Raw genomic sequence first — 24,355 nt, 5'->3', positions numbered from 1 at the left:
TTTAAAGGGGAGGGAACTCAACTTGAGTCCATTAGAGTCACTATAGCATGACTCAGAAAGTGTCCGTTAGGACTCTTTTTTTCAAGTTGAGTTGTTGGGGACCATGACTCTGCGACTGAACTCGAGTCAAGCCCTGCTGGGTTTTCCAAACACTGGGTGAAGCTGAGAGATAGTGCCAGGCCAAAGGTCACTCAGGAAGCTTCATGGCGGAGCAGGGATTTGAAACTGGAACTTCCAGCTCTAAGTCCAACTCCAAAACCACTTGCTACACCATCCTGGCTCTCTGTTCAAGAGGAAGGTGCTCAAACTGGTCCATGTTAGAATCAGTTACTGATTTAAGGTAATGGTGAATAGAAATGCTAATGCAAGTCAACAGTATGATCCTTTGGTTCAAAATTCAATGATGTGTTTGGTTTTGTTAACAAGCATGCTCATGAGTCAGGATGATTACAGCATGTCTCTACATAGTGGTGGTTCTGGACATTATGCCTTCTGGGGGCTGTTCCTTTAACTGCTTTCCCCCCCTCCCATTTTGGAAGCAATTGTGGTGACTTGATGGCAATGCCACTCCCAAGGTAAGCTTCTTGGCATTACTTGTCCCTGCTGACCCTCCCATCCCCCCAGCATGCTAGTGTCTCTACACAGGACAAGTGAGATCTGGTTTAGAATACAATATTCAGTTCTGGGCACCAACATTCAAGGAGAACATTGACATATTGAAAAAAAAATTCAGAGGAAGAGCCACAGAGGGCCTAGATTAGAAATCAAATCATATAATGAGTATTGATTAGGTCAGAGAGATTAAGAATACAGGGCAGCAATACCTTGCACTGTCATCTGGTCAGTGACCAGAGCATGGATGAAAGTCAAAAATGGATGAAAGTCAAAGTATAGCCTTGTTTAGCTGGCAAATTTATTTTGGTCAGTGAAAAACATAAAGAACTACCTATATAACATATGCAAATATGTGCGAAAACTAAATAAACAGAAATAAAAGAAAAACACATATAAGAACATCAACAAACATTGTGGATAGTTGGATGAAATTGGACAAAAGAGGAAAGCATGTGGATGAAATCTGAAATGCGCTGAAAGAGCAAAGTGATGAAAATCAAGTGGATGAAAGTCAAAGTATGCCTGTAAATGCTAGAAGTGGTTTGAGGTGGTTTGAAAAAATGCATATTGTGGATTAGCAAGCTCAGGCCTGGGAACCTTTCCATTCGTGAGAGAGATCACAGAACACCATCTAGAACTGACCTAGAAGCTATTACCGTACTAAGGGCCCAATCTTATCCAACTTATCAGCACTGGTGTAGTCGCAATGTAGCTCCAAGGTAAGGGAACAAATGTTCCCATACCCTGAGGAGGCCTCTGTGACTACCTCCCCACTGCAGGATGGAGCACATTCCCCATTGCTACGGCTGCACCAGCACTAGAAAATTGGATAGGATTTTGCCCTAACTTGTCACAGCCACAGACCCAATCTGCCAGAAACGGCTAGTAACTTATCTAATCACTGCAGCCTGGATGGCAATCACAGGCACCTGGAAGCAAAAATGGCACAATGGACTATGGAACATTCTGGCAGATATGTCCTCTCATCAGGTAAGGTTAGCAAGCAGACAAAAAACCACTAATGCTATAGAATGTTTGTTTGGTTCAACTGTTATTTTGTTATTAATATTCTCTTGATAGAAAAATAAATAAAATTGAAATAGCTGAAAAAAAACATTTTTTTTTTTTGCAGTCAGGTTGTTTAAACAAAGCAAAGCATATTTAAATCTGCTGAATCTGCAACTTCCCCAGTTTGTTTTCTAGCAGTGGGTGATTTGTGAAAAAATTAGTGAAAGTGGAGGCCTATCTGAGCCAAAGTGGTACCCAAAGTAGTGCTCAAATTCTGCCCTCTTCCTTTGTGGGGGTGGGGGCCTGCTCACCTGACATGTCTTCAAAACTGACTGGGCAGGAAGGATCTTGGGAATTCTACTCCCAAGGTTCTCCCTGCCTGGGCACTGGATGAGGGCCACCCCTCCCAACCTGCTACTCAAAATGGGCACTTCATTCCACCTCATAGGTGGACTACCCTTTTAAGAGTTGCAGGTGTACTGGTGTATTCAATTTGTTTTAGAAATTGTGTTAAGAGCTGCAACACAACTGCAACAAACGGATGCTTGGGAAACATCTAGCCTCTGTGCCACTAGTGTGGTATCACAGGGGTCTGAATCATATCAAATACCACCAGAGCCAAGATGTGCTGGGAAAAAGCCAAGTATGAAACAATAATATCAGATCTTTCTGAAGCACAAACCTTTCACTGGGACCGAGGCCAGCATGGAGTGAGAAGATAATCATGTTTGTGCTGGGATATGAGCTGCATCTGCGGTAGTGTTTAAATTCGTCCTTGGGCAGGGGGTTTGCAAATAATCCATCTTCTCAAATCAATCCCATTGACAAATGTTAACTGAAGATATAAGGAGCACCATCAATTATTTAGAAAGCGAAAACTGCCTCTGGTAGGCCATTCAACTGCAAACACTCCTCTGGCTCAAGCACCTGGCAAGTTTTCAGACCAGGCTCTGCTCTGCCACTCCTGCTCCAGGAGACCTGAGAACTTCTTTCTCTGATCAGAATTTCTAGTAGGTTCCAGCATTTGTGAATGAAGATAACTGAGATACTTTGACTGTGTTCCTCAATCACTGGCCAATGGATCCATTCAGGCCCATTCAGGCCAATTGGCCTCTTCCTGTTGGTTCCTGTACCTTTCTGTATTACTTCATGTGGCCAGTGGTGTCTCAGTCCTGAAGGTTATGTTTCATTAAAACACATTAGGAAACACCACAGTCAGGACTTAATAGTTGTTTATGCCCCAAGGTGAGTAGGGCAGGCTACAGCCTGAGTATGGTAGGTCAAGGAGATAAACTGACAGATTGTATAAATATTAGCATAGCAATCAGGAAGACATGTGATCTCTGTCCTTAAGAACTGTATGGAAAAGTGAGCTGCATGACAAATTGCCTCTACCACCCAACTGTGGGCCCAATCCTATCCAATTTTCCAGCACCAGTGGAGCCGTAATGCAGCCCCAAGGTAAGGGAACAAATGTTCCCATACTTGAAGGGGGCCTCTGTGACTGCTGCCCCACCACAAGATGCAGTGCATGCCCCATTGGCACAGTTGCACCAGCACTGGAAAACTGGATAGGACTGGGCACTATGCAAGTTACAGGGGCCCCATCTACAGTTGTATGTTGTTACCCTTGCCTAGATCAAAAAGAGGCAAATGGGTTTACTTCAGTTCACTGTTGTAATAAGTTCCTTCAAACCCAGAAATCTCTCATATTTTTTAAAGACCAAATAGATTTGAAAGGAGATATAGCTCAGTGGTAGAGCAAGTGTTCTACATATAGAAGGTCCCAGGTTCAATTCTTGGCATCTCCAACTGGGACAGAGAAAAATTCCTGTTTGAAACCCTGGAGTGCTACTGCCAGTCAGGTTGACAATTTTGAGGGAGACAGACCAATGATTTGATTCTGTTTAAGGCAGATTCCTATGTAGTCATTGCTCAGCACACACCTCTCCTTCTTAGAGTGCTTTTATGAGTGATATTGAGAACAACTTTTAGGACCAAACTACATATCACAACAAATGCATAGTGTGACCCTGTACTTTTTTTTAGGGAGAGGTTGTGAATAGCACATGGTGTTGGTTTCTGTGTGCGTGTGGCTGCAATCCTAACCATTTTCCTGAGGGTAAGCCCCAACATAGGACTTACTTCTGAGTAGACCTGGTTAGGTTTGTGCCCTGTGTGTATTTGCAAAAGTGGGTGGAAATCACTGTGGGAGGTAGGAGACTAGCACCATTTTTACTGGGGGAAAGATGATACCATTGGAAGTTCCCCCCAATAAAAACAACACATGGGGGGCATGATCAAGATCAGAACACAGCAAGGAAAAAGTGCTAAAGCCCCCCATCCTACCACTGCAGTTTTGCCCCACTTCACAGGCCTCTGCCCTAGTGTGCTGCTTACAACAAAAACACAGGGCCACGTTCTGCATTGACTGTAATGTGCAGTTTGCCCTTAGACTGGAATACATTGCTTCTAAATGTTATCAAAATGTGGTATCAGAAGCAGAAGAAAGCCATTTTCAAATCCAACACAAAGACACACTCCAGGCAAGGTTGTGTTTTTGTTCTGTTTACAGGCACAAGTGCAAAAGGCTAATATAAGAATCACTTGTGTATTCAGTGCAGGGTTTGAGGTGGCTCTAGCACAACTCAGAGTAAGAGGACTTATGTCCCCTTCCTGCAAGTAATGACCCAACCACCTCAGTGGGGCTACTTAAATCTGTGACAGCTAAATCACTGGCACAAATCTGAGCACTGCACATTTGCAACTGTCCTAAACTGGCACAAGGGACTTCCAGCAGCCCAAAGAGCAGTCTGGATTGTGCTCTCAGTCATTCTTTAATCCAGGCCAGTATTTGGAATGTCCCAGACTAGACATAGACCAACAGTCTGTTGTGCAGGATCAAAAGAGACCACTGACACCAAACTAAGTTTAATGCTTTTATTAGGAGGAATGGAACCTGAACCAAACAAAATGACCTTGTTCCAAATTCCTCCAATTGAGAGAGGACCTGAGGCTGGCAGGCACTTGGCAGGCAGGAGGCAGCAGGACTTGAGGCAGGCCAAGGGCTGGAGGCTTGATGGAAGTTCCTCTCTGGTTCTCAGCTCCAGCAAGAGTCTGTCTCTCCCAAGGCTCCTTCCAGCAGCTCTCTCAGCTCTCCTGCAGAGCTCAGGGTTCAGCTCCTCTCTGCAGCTCTTCCCTGGTGGTCTGTCCAGCTTGCTCTTCCAGCTCCTTCTCTACCAAGCTTCCCTGGTGGTCTCTGAGCTCTCTGTGCTGGTGCAGCCCCTTTTATAGCCTCAGTGGCTCTGCACACAGCAGCCTCTACCTTTCCTCCACCAGTACTGCTGCCTTCTCTCAAGCAGTTTTCCATTTGGTCCTTCAACTCTCAAGGGCTTCTTACAAGGTACTCAGTTCACTTTCCTCAACAGTGACCCCATTGGCTCAAACAAAACTTTCTAATGATTGGCTCAGACAAACTCAGACTGATTGTCTATTGGCTCATGAAAGGCACAGGCTACAATCCCTTCAGGCCAATTTACAGCAGTCAACTGAGCCCAAGTTCTGCACATATGAAGTCCATTCCATGATTTACATTAGGCCAAAAGGGCAAGGAAAATGACAATAGTTTATCTGTGACCATCTGCAGAGAAAGAACCTAGCATTAAACCCTGCACTTTGTTAAGACCATTTTGCATACCTAGTCTTAAGAGCTCCTGTCACTCTGTTACAAAAGCAGTGACATTCCTCTGTTTTCAGACATTCCTCTGTTACTATATGCACATTAGTTCTGTTGCTCCCAGATGCTAATGGAAAGGACCACAGATGTTTTACTTAAAAGGTGAGTCGTCATCAACATGATCCTGTCTGTGGGATCCACCAAGAGGTTCCTTTTAACTTCTAACCCAGAATGGAATCCTTGTAATACAACTGTTCCCAAACACTCATTGTATTAGTTTGAAGTACAGGTCCAGCCTATTTATACACGGATTTTTTATACAAGGATTTGACTCAACACGAATGGCCCTTGCAAATGAGAAGGAATGTACTGATCCCTGGAGAAGGGGAAAAAGGCACCCCTTTAAAATCAGTTTAAAAAACTGAACAGTCCTTTAACAATAGCCTCCTTAATGAGAGAGAGAGGGCAGCTGGCTGACAATCCATCAATCCTTCTCTCTCCAGGCGACCCCTCCCTTCCCTCTGAGCACCTGAAAGAAAAGTGATTGCTTTGCATTGGTGAAGGGAGGGGCTGAGTGAATCGTGTAATTGGCTTGGAGGATGACTGATTGATGGATGGTCTTCTTAATGACTCCTATCTTACACCGCAAAGGTCAGCAAGGCTGTTTTTAAAGCAAAGAAACTTTGTTTTTTAAATTGATTTGCTATAGTGCGTTTTTTGTCATCCACGTGGGTGCTTGGAACCCACAGGAATAATGAGTCTCAACCTGTATGAGCCAAACTGAGGGCTCCTATGTTTCATTGATGGCTTCCCAGCTCTACTATTACTCAATCACTGTGTTTATGTAATAGTTGTGTTCTGTCTCCCACCTCTAGTAGATTACCAGTACACAAGCAAGCTTCTGGATAACAAAGCCTGTATTCTGGTGTGAGCTGAGTATGACCTCAAGGTTGGTAGTTTGAATCCGCACAATGGGATGAGCTCCTGCTGCTTGTCCCAGCTCCTGCCAACCTAGCAGTTCAAAAGCACATAAAAATGCAAGTGGATAAATAGGTACCACCTTAGTGGGAAGATAGCGGTGTTCCATGTGCTTAGGCATCTATTCATGACGGCCACATGACCGTGGAAACTGTCTTTGGACAAACGCTGGCTCTTCGGTTTAGAAACGGAGAGAAGCACTGCCCTTAAAGTCAGACACAACTAGGCTTAATGACAGGGGGAACCTTTACTTTCACCTTTTTATGACATGATTGCCAATGGAAAAGTGTCCCACTATGAGAATGAAAGGCTTGTTGTGAAGCAACAGGGCTTACTGGGTCTCATCTTTGGAGCCTCTATTTTCTGTGTCACACCAGGTGCAGATTTGGAACATGTATATATCCTGCATTTCTTCCATGGCATATGTGGAGTTCCCAGATCTGCTCCATTCCGGCTGTGGCCAGACTTGCAAGGTGGCTGCATCTTGTGCCTTTAGACCATGCCCAGGGTCCCCCACATGATGAGAAGAGGTCTGCAGCAGATCAGATGCACAGTGCACTTCCTTCACAAGAGAGTAAGCCCAGCTCGGGATAAGAGGAGGGTTTGTTAGCAAGGAAAAGGACATGACTTCTAGATCAGCTGGAGCCCCAGCACTTCTTTCCGTCTTTAGAAATTAACCACTGCAGGGGAGAGAGAGAGAGAGAGACAGCGCAAACAAACTGCCAGAGCTGTGTGAGAAATGCAAGCAGACCATTATTTTTCTTTCAGAAGAAAAAAAGTTACTGTATTTTCACTCCATAACTCACAGAGACATAAGCCCATTCAGTGCATTTCAAAGTGGGTTAAAGGTATGTCTCTTAATTATCCTCCCAAAATATTCTTGGTTAATGGCTTTCAAATGTTGGCATCTGTCCTTGTGCACTTTGGCTGCTGGCGCTGTCTCAAGCATACAGCAACTCCTCCAGGACTGAGATATTTAAACACCATCTCCTCTCCAATTTCAGCAGCGTGTTGTAAAGAAAACAACTCCTGCTTGCTGCAGCAGGAAATCACTATTTGGCTTTATGAGGCACCTCTTCCTGACAGCCCTCACTGAAAAGGCTTTGCTAGATTGAGAGGGTCAGTATCCCACAGCCGCTTCCCTCCCCTCACGACTCCTCCTGGAAAGACTTGGGGTGGGCCTGGAATGTGGCACATGCCAGAATAAGAGACACTCCACTCCATTCCCTTGTTAGGTTCGGCCACAACTGGAGAAAGAAAATAATGGAAAAAAGGAGGTCCTGGCTAACTGCAGAGCTGGTAACCAGAAACTAAATGGCGGAGGCACAATATGCAGTCCAAACGCAGAATATGAACTGTGTGTAAGCAAGTGTCAGTAAACACAGGTTGGCAGAGGACCATCCAGAAAAACTATTTTTGCTCCAGTATTCCAAACAAAGGAAAGCACACTACTCACATTACCCAGCCACAGATAATATGAAACCTGGCCCCTTCCCGTTACCACAACAAAATGGGTTCATGGCTCTCCGAGTTAGAAAGAAAAGGCAATGGGGAACTTGCCACTGATTCAAGATTAATGAACAGACGTGTGGATGTTGGACTCCGAATCAAATACTGTGTTAGATCCAGTCAAGGATGGGAGGTGCCATCCCTACAGGAGACCTGGGATTTCTATGCTTTCCTTACAGTTTGGCAAGGACTGTTTGCCCCATCCATATTGTATTATATCCCACTGCATCCAACAAATAGGGCACATGTTTCCTTCACACGTTGAATTGTAATCAACAAGCTGATTTCAGGGGAACCAAGCCACATCTTTGTGGCCATTGAAGGAAGGGGCCATTCTCATTTGTACTAGCTAAGGGATGCCCAAACTCCTTACCTTGGTGACCCCCTGTGTCATCCTGGATGGATCTGGTGTCTGCCAAGGCCAGGGTGCTGCAGCGTCCTGGCCTCTGTAGGCCTGCACCCACCAAAAATTGGGTTGCAACCAACCTGGGGTCACAACCCAGTTTGCGAAATGCTGTACTAGCTCTTCTTATTGAACTGCTGCATCCAATGGGAAAATGTGACACAAGTTGACGTTTTAAGGAATTCAGTTACAGGTTCAGCTAAAACAACCTCAAAAATAGGTCTGCAAAAGGGACTAGCTCACAAATATTCTTAATAGCTTACTTGTTCCCAGATACTTATTCTAGCCATTAGTGGTCTAAAAAAAAAAAGCAACCATTTTTTATTTTTGTTGCCTGTCAACAAAACTAATTTCACAGGTGCTTCTGCCTTAAAGCACTTCTGAGTCATCCTTCCTCTCCCCACCTCCTCATGTGCATGTATGAAAGGTGGAAATTGAGTCTTAAATGTACTTGCATCACATTTTTAAATTTATTACTAACTCTGCAGTAAGATGGTTTTTTAAATCAAATGGCAACCTTCTTGAGCTGTTAGGTCACCTGTGAACGAGTGTTTCCAAAGTATCTTTTAGCCCCTCTCATCACCACTGACTACAAAGCTGTGTGCCCCTGGAACACCTTTTCCACATTTAAAGCTCTCCTCCCGAAGTAGAAGTATCTCTTTTATTACTATTGACAGGTATGGTGTAGCTCCCTGACTCTGTTTATTCTTGTTTTCCATGAACAGGGCACCTAAGAAAGCCATTCCCTTCATTGTCTGGAAGGACTTCTCTCATCTCCAGTGAAACTGACAAGGTTGGTGGAAAGCCTTAGGGTGCAATCCTAACCCCTTATGTCAGTGCTTTCCAGTACTGGCATAGCGGTGCCAATGGGACATGTGCTGCATCCTGCAGTTGGATGGCGCTCACAGAGGCCTCCTCAAAGTAAGGGAATGTTTGTTCCTTTACCTCAGAACTGCATTGCCCTTATGTCAGTGCTGGAAAGAGGTTAGGATTGCACCGTTATACATTTAACTGATTCTTTGTCATGCTTTAAAGTACTGTGCCATTGTGTACAGTGTGGCTATGCATACTCTTTGAAAGGAAAAAAGAAAATAACTTCAGGCTGGTGAAGTTACAATCTTGTCAGTTAGTCCAGAGAGGAGAGATGATGAAGGAGATGATGGCAGGCTACCTTGACATTGTCAAGGCTACCACCAATCACATTGTGATACGACTGGATCTAATGCTAGTTGCAGGTAGTTGGGCTACCTCTGGTGTAGGCAGGTATGTATTTATTTCTTTATTACATTAAAAAATCATCCAGTTTGCTTCAAAGTAACTGAAAGTGGCTTAAAAGAAAAGAAAAAAGCAAATAATGATAACAATATAAAACATAACAAGTCAGCAATAATTAGGTGCAATCAGCACATAACATAATGCAACACAAAACAACACAACACAGCAGAAACAAGAACCAACAGATTCCCCCCCCCCCCCCAAAAGCTTGCTGGGATTAAAAAAAAGTTTGACACAAAGTGTCAAAGACAACAAACAGGTCAGGTGGGCTTCCCTAGAGAAGCCATTCTACACAAAGCAAAATCTTGCTCCTTGAATAAACCTGTTATTCTTCTGATAGGAGAGAACCTGGAGCAGGACCTCCAATTTTGACCCAAATGTACAACAGATGCAGCAATCCTTCACATACCCTGATCCCAAGCCATTTAGGGCTTTAAATGATATTTGCCACAGGCAAGTGGCAATTTACAAGACCGACATATAATGGTACAGTTGGAGTGTATGCAGCACTCCACCTCCTGTCAGCTTAATCTTTTCCTGGCCTATTATACCGTTCCCTGCAGTGCATACAGGAGCCAAGAGGAAAGGCATTAAAGTCACCAACTGCTATATTATCCAGTCAAGTCTGGAATTCTAAGCTGGCACATCAATATAAATACAGAGGCTGCCTGTTTCACCCATATTCGTGCAGCTGGGTCCAGCTGGGCATCTAATGAAGTTTAACTATCAGGGTTCTGAAGACGGATGGAATTTAATGAAGCCAAGGCAACTGGGATTCTTACAACTTGCTGAGAAATAGGAAGAGACCTTGCTTAACTTTTCAACAGTGAAATACATGAGGCCTGCAGCATATAGGACTGTGTGCATCTGGGGCTGTCTGTGCATGCATGCACATATGTCTAAATTGAGCAGAAAGGTAGGGTGCATCTGTTAGCACATCACAGTGATGATCCCCATGTTGATAGCAGGAAACTGATGCAGCTTTGGTGAGCAAAAGAAAAGCAGCTCCACACTCTGCAAACGTTGGACAGCAATTGTGTAAGAACTGACACAAGCTCAGTTGAAGTCGAGTGGCCACCCAGGTTTGGAGAGAGAAGAGAGAAAGTGCGTGTGGAGTATCATTTTTTCTCTCGGTTGGGGTTTTTAAAATAACTCCAAACCAAACTGGAGCAAGGCCCATTGTCTAAACAAGACTGCAGTTTCACTGGGCTGACTGGGAAACGGAGATGACCACATCACCCGCCACTGGTGTCCTATGCTTGTTTAGGCTCTCTAAGCCAGTCATAGGGAGTCACATTTCAGGGAGGCCTGAAAGCCACACTGGGAGTATTAGTGGAACTCAGACCCAGATTACCTCACTGCATACGGCTGTGTTCAGGCATCACACATGACAACATCCTTACACTGAAATAATCTGTGTAGAAGTGAACACTTGAATGTAGGGCAAAGATTACCTCCTTTAGAAATGCTACCAAGGCATGAATTCTTGTGTGTAGACATGATGGGAAGCTGCAGCTACCTCTGCCTTTCTACACATGCAATTAATTAACTGCATGAAGGACCATGACACAGAATGATGACACCATATATGGATTTTGTGGGATGTGTGAAAAATACTTATTTGTGGAGAGAAATTTCATCCCATGAGAAGTTCTGAAATTAGTTGGCACTCTGTCAAAAACAAGTCTAGTATTGAACCTAGAATAGCCCTTCCCTTCTCTACAGTGATGGGGCTTGCTTGGCCCTCTGGACCAAACATCCAACTACAGGGTTTCTAAGAGTCAAGTTTCTCAAGAGCCCAGAACCCAGCAACTCAACTTGCACCCAGTGGAGCTCGGTTTTTCAGTGGAGTCCAGAATTATGGAGAAATAGGAGCTAAGCTTTTAGGGATATTCAACCTTTCCTTTGGCTACCTGATCACTGGCTGCACGAGTGTTAAAGATGCACTTAGCACAGCCGATTTATTTAAGTGTCATGTCAAATTGTTCCATTTGCGGCTGCTAATTCAGCTATATCACTAGAGCATTTTTGCAGACTACTTTCTATTCTACAGCAGGTGTAAGTTCTCACATAGGACTTTGGGAAACTTCCTTATAAGCTTTGGTATTACTAGATAGTGCTGATTTTCCTGGCTTTTCCTCATTTAAATTTTTCCTGGCCCCTTCCCCAGAGTTTGTTCCAAGCAAATTGCACTTGTTCTCCCCCAATCTGGTAGCAATGCAGAATACAGTATACAGAAAGTCGGCCTGTGTTCACTCGAGGCCGTGCTGGAGAAGCCAAAGTTCCCAGATGGACTGCAACTTGGCACATAATGGGCCTGGACTTGGCCAATTTGGCCTTGCTTCCAATGTTGCAGGATCCAGAGTGTTTCTGTTCCCACAAGGCACTATACAATAGGAACACAGAGCAGATCTGGCTCTTCCACTCTCGGTCAACTAGAACGAAGCTTCAAGTCACAGCAAAGGTCTTCTGTCAATGGACTCATGGTAAATGCAGCACAGAGCAAATGCATCCCACTTTCTAAAAACAAGCTTTATTTAGCTTCATATCAACTTATGCACCAGTTACTAGCCCTGCTACAGGTTGATTATACCTTATCCAGAATTCTGTAAAACGGAAATGCTCCGAAATCTGTAACCTTTTGAGCACTAACATGTGATCTCATGTACCAGGTCACAGGCACCAGCTGGCATAGCAGAAAGCATGCTGGGACCTGGCCGAGGAAGCTAGCTGTGCTGGGTGGCTTAGACCCAGAAAGCAGTATAAGTTGGCGTGAAGCTGAGCAGCTGGGCAGGTGGCCTTCCAGGGGGTGATGGGAAGAGGCAAGCTGAAGGCCTTGCCTTCACCGTGGCAGACAGCACTCGTGCAGTCCACACTCAAGTTGCATTGGCTATGTGTGTCTGCACTGTTTACAAATGCTAACAGGAAGCGCTAATAGGAAGCAGGTCGAAGGGTTGAAAACAACATGGCATGCTTGGTAGAGACAGATAAGTTATTTGTGCTGTGGGAAAATTTGTGAACCATGGGTGATAAAAACACCAGATATGGGACCTAGAGATACAGGGGGCTACTGCATATACATTGGTGCAGTGACATCTGGTCCTGATGCCAGGCAATTGAAACAGGGTAGCATGAAGTCTGCTCAGTCATTGTGGGGCCAATTCACATAACCACTCTAATGTCCTGAAGGCAACAGAAGTCACTATATAAGTGGATGTTGGTGTCTTGGAGTAGTTTTGTGTCCCTATGTCTTCTGCTAGACCTGTACTGTCGTAATTCTCCCTAGATTCCACTCTGGCCTTCTGGGTATTCAAGAACGCCTCCTGAAAAGGCACAGTGATAGCAACTTTTTGTATGCACAGTACAACTTTTCTAGCACATTTCTTACTTAGCTTACTGTATTCTCTTTGCAGGATAGGAAAGAAGGGGAGGGGGAGGAGAAAAGGTCCCCCCCCCCCCCAAATCATGCCAGCAATTGTCTGAAGCGAGTGGGACAAGGTGAAGCTGCCGAGACTGCAGCCATCAAGCCATTTGTTTTCTGGAGGGAAAAGCAGCAAGTCTGCTGAAGGATCTGAAATGTTAATTTCTTCCAGCTGTTGTCAGTCTGGCAGGCTCTCAAAGGGAGTTTAATAGACTGCAGCCTTCTCTGCTTGCACCCGTCCCTTCACCAGCTCCGCTTCGCAGAGGCAGAGCAAGCCAACGATTAAACAAAAGTCTTCGTCTCCCACGGATTTGTTTTTCTTTTTGGCTTGGCTCATTTTGCTGCCATGTGTTTCCTTACTCTTTAAATTTTAGCTTATTAAAGGGGAGGAAACTTTCTCCACAAAAGGGAGGCAACCAATGGGGGCACTCTGAGACGTGAACCAAGTCAGGTGACTGGGCTTGGACGCCATTTCACAGCACTCTGCAGCATGTGTCATTTTGGTCTGTGGCCAGACAGGAAGCAGGATGAAGAAAGTCTGCAATGAGGGGGGAAAAAAAAACACACACACACATCACGTTTTATTGATTTTTTTTTTTAGTGTGGCTAGAAATAGCATATGCAGTTGAAAGCAATGGTTGCCATAAGTGCAAGGAAAATGCCAAACTGAACTAGAGAAGGATCAAGCTACTGCAAGACTATCATCGACTACATCCAGGAGAACAGCCACGTCACATGGTGAAAAGGTGAACCTCTTCAACCCCTGCACGGGGCTGAGAGGGGAGTCAGTGCTGGGCCAGAATCAAGAGTCAGCCAGGTCAGGCAGCAGCCAGGAGCCCTTCTGGCTGAAGCCCCTATGGGCAGCAGTCAGTTGTGGCAGCCATTGCTCAAGGGAGCAACTTGCACCACTGCTGTTCTTTCCTCTCTGCCGCATCTGCAACTGGACTTCCTCAGAAGCCCCTACATTACTCGCTCTGCGGTTACCTTTCCTCTCCAGTCACCTGGACACTCCTCCCTGAATGCTGGGGCACTGAGGGAGACTGCTCCTCAACATCAGGAAGGGTAGCTGTCTCTGGCAGGGCTGAGACAGGAACTTTCCCCCTTTTATCTTCTCAGATGGGCAGGAAGGCAGAAAGGAGGCTGTTCATCCACTCCTTTTCAGTGCTACCACAAGGCCAAGACAGGGGCAACCAGAGAGAGAGCTTCCATCCCAGCACCCTGGCAATACTGAGAAAGGAGCATGAAAGTGCTCAGGGGAGCCTGCAGTATGTGTGCTTGTGCTGGTACAGGCTCTGAGAAAGCACCATGGTGGGCTCAGCAGAAGGTCTGCCCAAGGGCACCCCCAGAACCTGATTCTGAAACATCAGCGCATGGAGACTATTCTAGCCATTAAAGACAGTCTCTCTTAGGTAGCTAGCATGACCTCTAAGACATATCCCAGCAGTTCTATTGCAGCATATCTTAAACTGTGGGTCATGACCCAATGTGCAGTGGTTCACAATGCGATGCTCAATATCACACCGCAGTGCATTCCTGGGAGACTTCAGAGGCCACTTTCAGGTCACAGCAGGCCCGTGATCCATTCCACTGGCCTCCGTAGGCCTCAAAATGCTTTGATGAAGCAACCAGAAGTAACTTCCAGTTTCTAGGTTGCTTTTGTGGCCATTCCAAGACCCATGGAGTACAACAGAGTGTTTCGTGGGCTCAGTGAGACCCAGAAGCGGCCACCAGAGGCTCCCACAAATGCTTTGCGTTGCAACATTGAGCATCGCATTCTGATCCACTGTAAAGGACAAGGTAGGTCATGGCACTAAAAAGTTTGGAAACTGCTGTTCTATTGGATTTTCAATAACAGCAGTGCATAGTTGACTTTTTTAAAAAACTTTTTTTTTGCCCCAAGTCTTTCCAGCAAGTTGTAAGTAATATTTGCAGATTAATGAAACGCATACAGCTTATCTAAGTACAATCTCTGGTTACTAGCCCTTCTGGTCCTAGGACCATTCAGCCCCTGAAAAGACCACACAATCTCAACCACCACATAGATTCACCTTTTCACATGAGGACTATTTCCTCCAGTTCCTCACCTGATCTGTCTTGTCCTGAGGCCTTCTGGGCTTGCCTCACAGAGAGGCAATCCATTACCCTAAACAGGCACTGGGAGTAGTTTTGCAACTTTCTTAGCCCTTCCACTTCAGACATGTAAGTTAGTTTGGTTCATCCTGATCTCTCATCTTTCTAGAAAGTTGACCGAGTCCAGTATGAGGTGTGTGGTCCACATGGCTGACTTTAGACTTGAACATGCAGCATCACAGTGGAAAAGGCACCACTGAATACTTCCTGTGCATCCACTAGTTTGCTAATGTATCAGAAGCATGGAAGTTTCTGGTTTCAGCATGTGCTTCTAGTACTTGCTGAGAATCAAGCTGGTGTTATTATGTACTGGCAGACTGAAGAGAAGTAAAGCAGAGAAGAGATAGGATCTACTAAGAACTGTTATGGTTGCAGCTACTGTAATCCTCTTTAGGCTTGGGATAAAAATTCTATGTCGAATTTAGATCTAAATCTGATCTTGGATACTCAAACTACACTTGAATTAGCAATACAAATCCAAAGTCAAAACATTTCTATTTGGGAAGAAAGTGAAAGACATACGACATTGGGGAGAAAACGTCTATAAGAGTAGCCAATTTACACTAAACATTTGGTCTCTATAAGTCCAGACAGACAATTCTGGTATTTATGCAAAGCCTGCTGACTTCGTTGACTTTTCTTTTACATAGCATTTGTTTCATTTTATCCTTTCAATCAGGGCAAGTCAGAGACATCATGACACTTGAGGTGGCATGCCAAATGCTGCATCCCTTACATAATGATGCGCCAGCCTCAGCTCCTCATGTTCTGCACTCTGCTCACTTCCACATTTCCTCTTCCTGCCCATCTCCCTCTTTCAATCCAGGGAGCAGAAGAAGGAGGAAGTGCAGTGGAGGCAAGAAGGTGGATGGGGATGGGTGCTACCCACCAACCTGCCCCCTGAGGCAACCATTTGGCCTCATCGATGGGTTGGACCTGCTCCCAAAGAACCATTTTGATAGCTCTCATATCTATTTTATATGTATATATATGTTGGCAACCTTCAGTCTCGAAAGACTATGGTATCGCGCTCTGAAAGGTGGCTCTGGAACAGCGTCTAGTGTGGCTGAAAAGGCCGATTCGGGAGTGACAATCCCTTCCACACTGGGAGCAAGTGCAGTCTGTCCCTGGTCTGTCTCCCTGGCTATGGGCCTTCCTTCTTTGCCTCTTTGCCTCAGTCTGTTGGGCAAGTGTCTCTTCAAACTGGGAGAGGCCATGCTGCACAGCCTGCCTCCAAGCAGGCCGCTCAGAGGCCAGGGTTTCCCACTTGTTGAGGTCCACTCCTAAGGCCTTCAGATCCCTCTTGCAGATGTCCTTGTATCGCAGCTGTGGTCTGTTTTCTGTTGCATGGTGCAGAGTTGTCGATCCGCTTGTCGGTTTTCACCCTAAACCCCACGCACCCCGTGAGGTTAACGGACCGTGGCGAGGCAATATCTATTTTACAAATGAGTAAAACAGTGGTTGAGAGAAACCGTGACATGCCCAAGGCCATGCAGTAAAGCCAGGTGTGCCCTGAACTCAGGTTTCTCAGGACCGAGTACAATTTTGAATTGTCTCAATATGCACCACAGTGAATTCACAAAAGCTCACTAGGCTTTTCAGAAATTCAAAACTATGGCTATGCCCCTGGAAATTGTCTCTATAGCTCAACTTAGCCTCAGCTGCTGCTGTTCAGGTAATCAGAAGCCAAGTTGGCATGGCTTGGTTCCCAAAACACCTAAGCAATGCCTCTTCCCTTACTTATTTTCACTCCCTTCTTAAAACCCCTCTTTTCCATAATGTATTTGACACAGCGCCTTGGGACCCAGTCCTATGGGTCCATAACTGAGCTCCAGTGCTGGCGCTAGATGTCATAAACATGTTGTAAAGCACATTTAGGGCACTGCAGGAGTGCAAGCGCTGGCCCAGTACTGGAAGGACACCAACCGGTGTGGCACTGCTGGCCAGCACTGTGGCTGTTCAGGGCAGTCATTCCAAGGCAGGGAAAGGCCTAGGGTGGGAGGGAGGTGGGACCGACATGGAAATTCTCCATGAAGGCAAAATAGCCAGCACAGGCTTGAGTAGCCTCACTGTGGGTTCTTACTCAGGGGAAAGGGGTGAACATCCCCTTCCCCTGAGGAGACCTCCAGTGGCCTTTGCAGGGCTGCTGGATGCAGTGGTAGCCCTTTTGGCGCTGCTGCACCCGGCAGCCCCAGGGAGGAGGATACCATTGAGCTGTTGATCTTCTCTACAGACTGTAACTAAACCTAAGTGCATGTACGCAGGGAACAACAATGCACTTATTCTTCCTTCCCCCACATATTCTTGTCCCCCTGTTATCTCTTTAGATTGTAAACCCTTCAGGGCAGGGACTCTGTCCTTTCACTCTGTGTAAAAGTGCCACATACACTGACAGTGCTGTATTGATACTAATGAAACCCTATAAGAGTAGAAAGACTTATGTAAACAGATGGGGGGGGCAAATCTATTCATGTATTAATGACTCTCTAAGCCAATGTGATGATTTGGTAAAAAAACAAGCAGCTCCAGATCGATAGAATACTAAGGGAAGGCTCTTCCATGTCTACTACTCAGAATGTTTTTTTGTACGTGTAGAGGCTGTTTCAATTCTACTCTAATGTTTCCCTTTATCCATTACGTTCAAGGTCAATAGCCTTCATCTTCATCTGGCTGGACACCTTCCCTGGGCCAGGACTTCAGCCAATTCTCAATGGTTAATAAAGAGAAGCCCATTTCCAAAAGTAATTTCCATGCAGAGACAGAAGGCTGAATGAACTCTGTGACTTAATGCCTTTTCCTGAGCAGCACAGCAAAGGCAGAGTGCAGGGAATGTAGTTCCCTTGCAGTCAATTAGCAATTAGACAATAAACTTTCATTATTAATATGCTCCATAATAAATTGCTGGTGGTGAGGATGATGAAAATTAAAACTCTCCTTAAATGTAATCAGTCAAAGGGGCCCTCTGGATGAAATTCACTGGAAAAGCCATCATGCAGTCTTTCCCCCTTGCTGCTTAATAGGTTTGCCTGGAGTTCCAGCAAATGGATTCACATCTACGCTGGTCTATCCGACACTCTGCTCACATACATTTCAGAAACACTTCAGTGCTAAGCCAAGTACCAGAGTGAAGCAGAGAAAGTTCCCTTCTATAGGATGCTGCAACAGCAACAACAGAGCCCAGGCATTAGTGTGGGAGAAAACAGAAGAGCACACCCACTGAGTTAAGAACTTCTAGAAAAGCCTAGCCTAGCCAATATGCATTACTAGAGGTGTTTGAAACCTGTGTTATTTCTTTTACTCAGAAGCAAGCCCATTGTGTTCTATAAGACTTAGAGCCCAATCCTAAGCTCGTACCACCGGTGCTCCACTGGTGGTGAGTGTCCCAAACATACCGTAAAGCACAGTCACAGCCCTCAAAGCCAGCCAAGTGCAGGAGGTCGCTCAGTGCCATCTGGTGTTGGGCTAGTGCTGATGGATTGCTGGTGCTCCACTGCTTGGTGGTCACGTGGACTGCAGGGTGCCGGACAGGTGAGTGGGGGTTTGGGGGGGGGGAGGTGGGGAGGAGGCATTCCTAGGCAGGTGGGAAGAGGGTGGGGAGGAGAAGTGCAGGGGAGAGGGAGCGGGATGGGGGGGAGGGAGGCAGGACTGGAGGAACTCTGCTCTGCTGCATCCAGAGCCTCCGTGTCAGGCCACAAGGCCCGACAAGGAGGCTCTTGATTCTACGGCAGTGCAAGGGTTGACATAGAATTGAGTAGCCCCTTTGTGGGGATACTTCCCTTACCCGGGGATGAAAGTCAGAGCCGCCGCCGGCTGCCCTGTTGCACGCAGGATGCCGCGGCAGTCCTGGCGCAACGGGCAGCTCAGGTTTGGGCTGCCTGGCTGTAATCCTATCATACTCAGCGGAAACGAACACCTCTATGCATTACTCCCCTGTGTTTTGGAGTAAGAAAGAAATGTTAAGTTTCAGAAAGAGTTGCTCTTGTTTCATTAAATCATATATGATCCACCTTCTTCCAGGAACATATCAAGTTACCACAAAACAAGCCAATATCACTCCCTGTCAAATGGGATGTCTGGCTGAGCAGTGGTGCTGGTCTCGCTACAGTAGTCAGAACTGCCCCCCCCCCTCCCAAAACCAACCTGTACACACATTTTGCTGTGATGTGATGGAATGTCTCTGGAAGATAGCAGCATGTGTGTGGAAGCTCTTGGCCAATCACGATTGGGAGAGCAGGTGGCTGAAATGAAACAAGGGGTTCACTATTTGATTGCTAATTTTTGTGCAATATAACTTCCTTAAATTATACCCTATCCCAGTGGTTCTCAAACTTTTTAGCAGGGGGAGCCACTTTTTAGAATGACAATCTGACTTGACTTCCGATGGGCGGACTTCCCTCAAATGAGGAGGCTGGTTAGAAGGAGGTTGAAAGGGAGGGTAAAAAGAGTCCAATCTCTCCAGAGTGCATGGAGGCTGCTTAAAACAACAGTAATAGAGGCCCAGCAGAGGTGTATACCGCAAAGAAAGAAGGGTTCCACTAAATCCAGGAGGGTGCCCGCATGGCTAACCAGCCAAGTTAGAGAGGCTGTGAAGGGCAAGGAAGCTTCCTTCCGTAAATGGAAGTCTTGCCCTAATGAGGAGAATAAAAAGGAACATAAACTGTGGCAAAAGAAATGTAAGAAGGTGATACAGGAGGCCAAGCGAGACTATGAGGAACGCATGGCCAGCAACATTAAGGGGAATAATAAAAGCTTCTTCAAATATGTTAGAAGCAGGAAACCCGCCAGAGAAGTGGTTGGCCCTCTGGATGGTGAGAGAGGGAAAGGGGAGATAAAAGGAGACTTAGAGATGGCAGAGAAATTAAATGAGTTCTTTGCATCTGTCTTCACAGCAGAAGACCTCGGGCAGATACCGCTGCCCGAACGGCCCCTCCTGACCGAGGAGTTAAGTCAGATAGAGGTTAAAAGAGAAGATGTTTCAGACCTCATTGATAAATTAAAGATCAATAAGTCACCGGGCCCTGATGGCATCCACCCAAGAGTTATTAAGGAATTGAAGAATGAAGTTGCAGACCTCTTGACTAAGGTATGCAACTTGTCCCTCAAAACGGCCATGGTGCCAGAAGATTGGAGGATAGCAAATGTCACGCCTATTTTTAAAAAGGGAAAGAGGGGGGACCCGGGAAACTATAGGCCGGTCAGCCTAACATCCATACCGGGTAAGATGGTGGAATGCCTCATCAAACATAGGATCTCAAAACACATAGACGAACAGGCCTTGCTGAGGGAGAGTCAGCATGGCTTCTGTAAGGGTAAGTCTTGCCTCACGAACCTTATAGAATTCTTTGAAAAGGTCAACAGGCATGTGGATGCGGGAGAACCCGTGGACATTATATATCTGGACTTTCAGAAGGTGTTTGACACGGTCCCTCACCAAAGACTACTGAAAAAACTCCACAGTCAGGGAATTAGAGGACAGGTCCTCTCGTGGATTGAGAACTGGTTGGAGGCCAGGAAGCAGAGAGTGGGTGTCAATGGGCAATTTTCACAATGGAGAGAGGTGAAAAGCGGTGTGCCCCAAGGATCTGTCCTGGGACCGGTGCTTTTCAACCTCTTCATAAATGACCTGGAGACAGGGTTGAGCAGTGAAGTGGCTAAGTTTGCAGATGACACCAAACTTTTCCGAGTGGTGAAGACCAGAAGTGATTGTGAGGAGCTCCAGAAGGATCTCTCCAGACTGGCAGAATGGGCAGCAGAATGGCAGATGTGCTTCAATGTCAGTAAGTGTAAAGGCATGCACATTGGGGTAAAAAAATCAAAACTTCACTTATAGGTTAATGGGTTCTGAGCTGTCTGTGACAGATCAGGAGAGAGATCTTGGGGTGGTGGTGGACAGGCCAATGAAAGTGTCGACCCAATGTGCGGCTGCAGTGAAGAAGGCCAATTCTATGCTTGGGATCATTAGGAAGGGTATTGAGAACAAAACGGCTAGTATTATAATGCCGTTGTACAAATCTATGGTAAGGCCACACCTGGAGTATTGTGTCCAGTTCTGGTCGCCGCATCTCAAAAAAGACATAGTGGAAATGGAAAAGGTGCAAAAGAGAGCGACTAAGATGATTACAGGGCTGGGGCACCTTCCTTATGAGGAAAGACTACGGCGTTTGGGCCTCTTCAGCCTAGAAAAGAGACACCTGAGGGGGGACATGATTGAGACATACAAAATTATGCAGGGGATGGACAGAGTGGATAGGGAGATGCTCTTTACACTCTCACATAATACCAGAACTAGGGGACATCCACTAAAATTGAGTGTTGGGCGGGTTAGGACAGACAAAAGAAAATATTTCTTTACTCAGCGTGTGGTTGGTCTGTGGAACTCCTTGCCACAGGATGTGGTGATGGCGTCTAGCCTAGATGCCTTTAAAAGGGGATTGGACAAGTTTCTGGAGGAAAAAGCCATTATGGGGTACAAGCCATGATGTGTATGCGCAACCTCCTGATTTTAGAAATGGGTTATGTCAGAATGCCAGATGCAAGGGAGGGCACCAGGATGAGGTCTCTTGTTATCTGGTGTGCTCTCTGGGGCATTTGGTGGGCCGCTGTGAGATACAGGAAGCTGGACTAGATGGGCCTATGGCCTGATCCAGTGGGGCTGTTCTTATGTTCTTATGTAATCTGTCAGGACCCACTGGAAGTGATGACATTAATCCAGAAGTAATGTCATGACCAGAAGTGACATCATCAAGCATTTTGTTAACACAGGAAAATTGTTAACACTCCTCATACAACAAAATCAAACTAAGTAAATTTTAAAAGTTTACAATAAGTTTAAAAATGTATTTAAAATAAAGAAGAATCCTACTAATCCTCCCAAGCAGTTGCTGATCTGTTTCAAAAAAATTCCCCAAACATCCCAAAGACTGGAATCCTATCCACACTTACCCAGGTGTAAGCCCCATTGATTACCATTGTTAAAGGCATATACTGTACATAGTAGCCTGTTAAAAGTACAGATCTGTAATGCTTCTCCAAATGCAGTCACCCACCAGGGTAGCATCAAGTCTAAAATATTAAAAATAAAATACACATTTAAATGGATAGGGACCCACCTGAAATTGTCTCATAACTCACCTAATGGGTCCTGACCCACAGTGTGAGAAACACTGCCCTATCCTAGATGAGCTTTCAGAATGGCTAACAGCAACTACTAATTGATACAAAAAAACAACAACACCAAACTGATAAAGCAGCAGCATGAAAGACAGCAGAGTTTAAACAGCATAATTATATAATATATTTCTGATTATCATGATCTTGCCTACAGAAGTTGATACTACAATAAATTGGTTCATCTTTGGGCCAGGTGATACAGGTCTCTTATTATATTTTCCTAACATCTTGCTGATTGCATACCCTCATCCTAAATTCTTAATACTGATGTGGTCAGTTTTTAGATTGGGCTACTAGGGAGCTTGGGCATGAAAGGTTTGGCTCCAGAGCCCACAGAATTGCAATAACTTGCTAATCAGTAAATAGCAATTTGATGCACAGAGCAAAGGGAAGGATCCACCATACACTACTGGGGGGATACATAACCTTAGCATCCATTCCTAGGTATTGAATTCATAGCCAGGGCTGTCATGTTCAGGCAACAAAAGTGCTTGGGAAGGATAAAGTGGATAGAGAGATGCTCTTTACACTCTCACATAAGACCAGAACCAGGGGATATCCACTAAAATTGAGTGTTGGGCGGGTTAGGACAGACAAAAGAAAATATTTCTTTACTCAGCGTGTGGTCGGTCTGTGGAACTCCTTGCCTCAGGATATGGTGATGGCGTCTAGCCTAGACGCCTTTAAAAGGGGATTGGACAAGTTTCTGGAGGAAAAAGCCATTATGGGTTACAAGCCATGATGTGTATGTGCAGTCTCCTGATTTTAGAAATGGGCTATGTCAGATGCAAGGGAGGGCACCAGGATGCAGGTCTCTTGTTATCTGGTGTGCTCCCTGGGGCATTTGGTGGGGCCGCTGTGAGATACAGGAAGCTGGACTAGATGGGCCTATGGCCTGATCCAGTGGGGCTGTTCTTGTGTTATGTAACAAAAGGACTCTTTCAGAATCCTATAAGGAAGAAAAATTCTTCCAGTGTGGCTTTTACAGTCATTGCTGTAATGTGATGGGGAAAACCACACCTGTTGAAAATCTCTTCTCATGCACTTCTGGAAGGTATAGGAGCCTCCCAGGTACCAGGACATGACAACCTTTCATGTAATATTGCTACATAGCCAAAGCACTGTGTGAGCAACCTTCAGTTTAAGATAAATCAGATGGTGCCGTTGAGAAAACTGCCTTCTAAAATGCTGTATACACTCTCCATTCAGTTGAACTGATCTAAATTCCCATGTTTACCTAATCTTGGCTGCTTTTCAAAGTCTTCCTGAGCACCAAGTGCCAGGTAGCAGTCATTCCTGGGCAATGACCCACAAACCCTTGGGAAATGGTCTGAGAAGCATGATGCGTGGTGTGTCACCGCTGCCAACATCAGGGGGAAACGTGCTCGTCTGGCCAGCTGGAGCAGGACAAATGGGAGAACAACAAACCCATTTACTCCCTGCCCCTACCCATACAGGCTGCTGGGCACCACATGACTCACCAGGCCTGAAAGCACGGAGCTTGCTTTGGCATCTGGACAGCTCCTCGTTTTGCAGAGGCTTCCAAGGGAACAGTAAAAAACCAAGTGTGGGGGGAGATTAATTAATTGAAACTGAAGACATCTGTTGTTAATTAATTCCCCCAGAAGCACTGTTAACTCTTCCCTTGACTGCTGTGCCTGCAGCTTTCAAAGCATGCAGCTTCAAAGTCCCACTGACATTCAGGCCCCCGCCAGCATCAAACGCTGCACGCAGACAAGCGAGTCTTGGGCAATGGCAACATTTTCAGATGTTATAGAGGACAAGATTCTGGTGCCTTTTCTAGCTGTACAGGAGGAGAATTCAACAGGCACAGATCATTCTCATCCCTGCCACAGTAACACTATACCACAGGACAAGCTACAGCTGCTGACATTTTCTCATCCATATTGTATTGGCAACCTTCAGTCTCGAAAAACTATGGTATCACGCTCTGAAAGGTGGTTCTGGCACAGCGTCTAGTGTGGCTGAAAAGGCCAATTCGGGAGTGACAATCCCTTCCACACTGGGAGCAAGTGCAGTCTGTCCCTGGTCTGTCTCCCTAGCTATGGGCCTTCCTTCTTTGCCTCTTTGCCTCAGTCTGTTGGCCAAGTGTCTCTTCAAACTGGGAAAGGTCATGTTGCACAGCCTGCCTCCAAGGGGGGCGCTCAGA

Source organism: Tiliqua scincoides, chromosome 4 (genome assembly GCF_035046505.1).
Source record: "Tiliqua scincoides isolate rTilSci1 chromosome 4, rTilSci1.hap2, whole genome shotgun sequence".
NCBI classification, from domain to species: Eukaryota; Metazoa; Chordata; class Lepidosauria; order Squamata; family Scincidae; genus Tiliqua; species Tiliqua scincoides.
The sequence above is the reverse complement of the archived record's forward strand: the minus strand, read 5'-3'. Positions refer to the sequence as shown.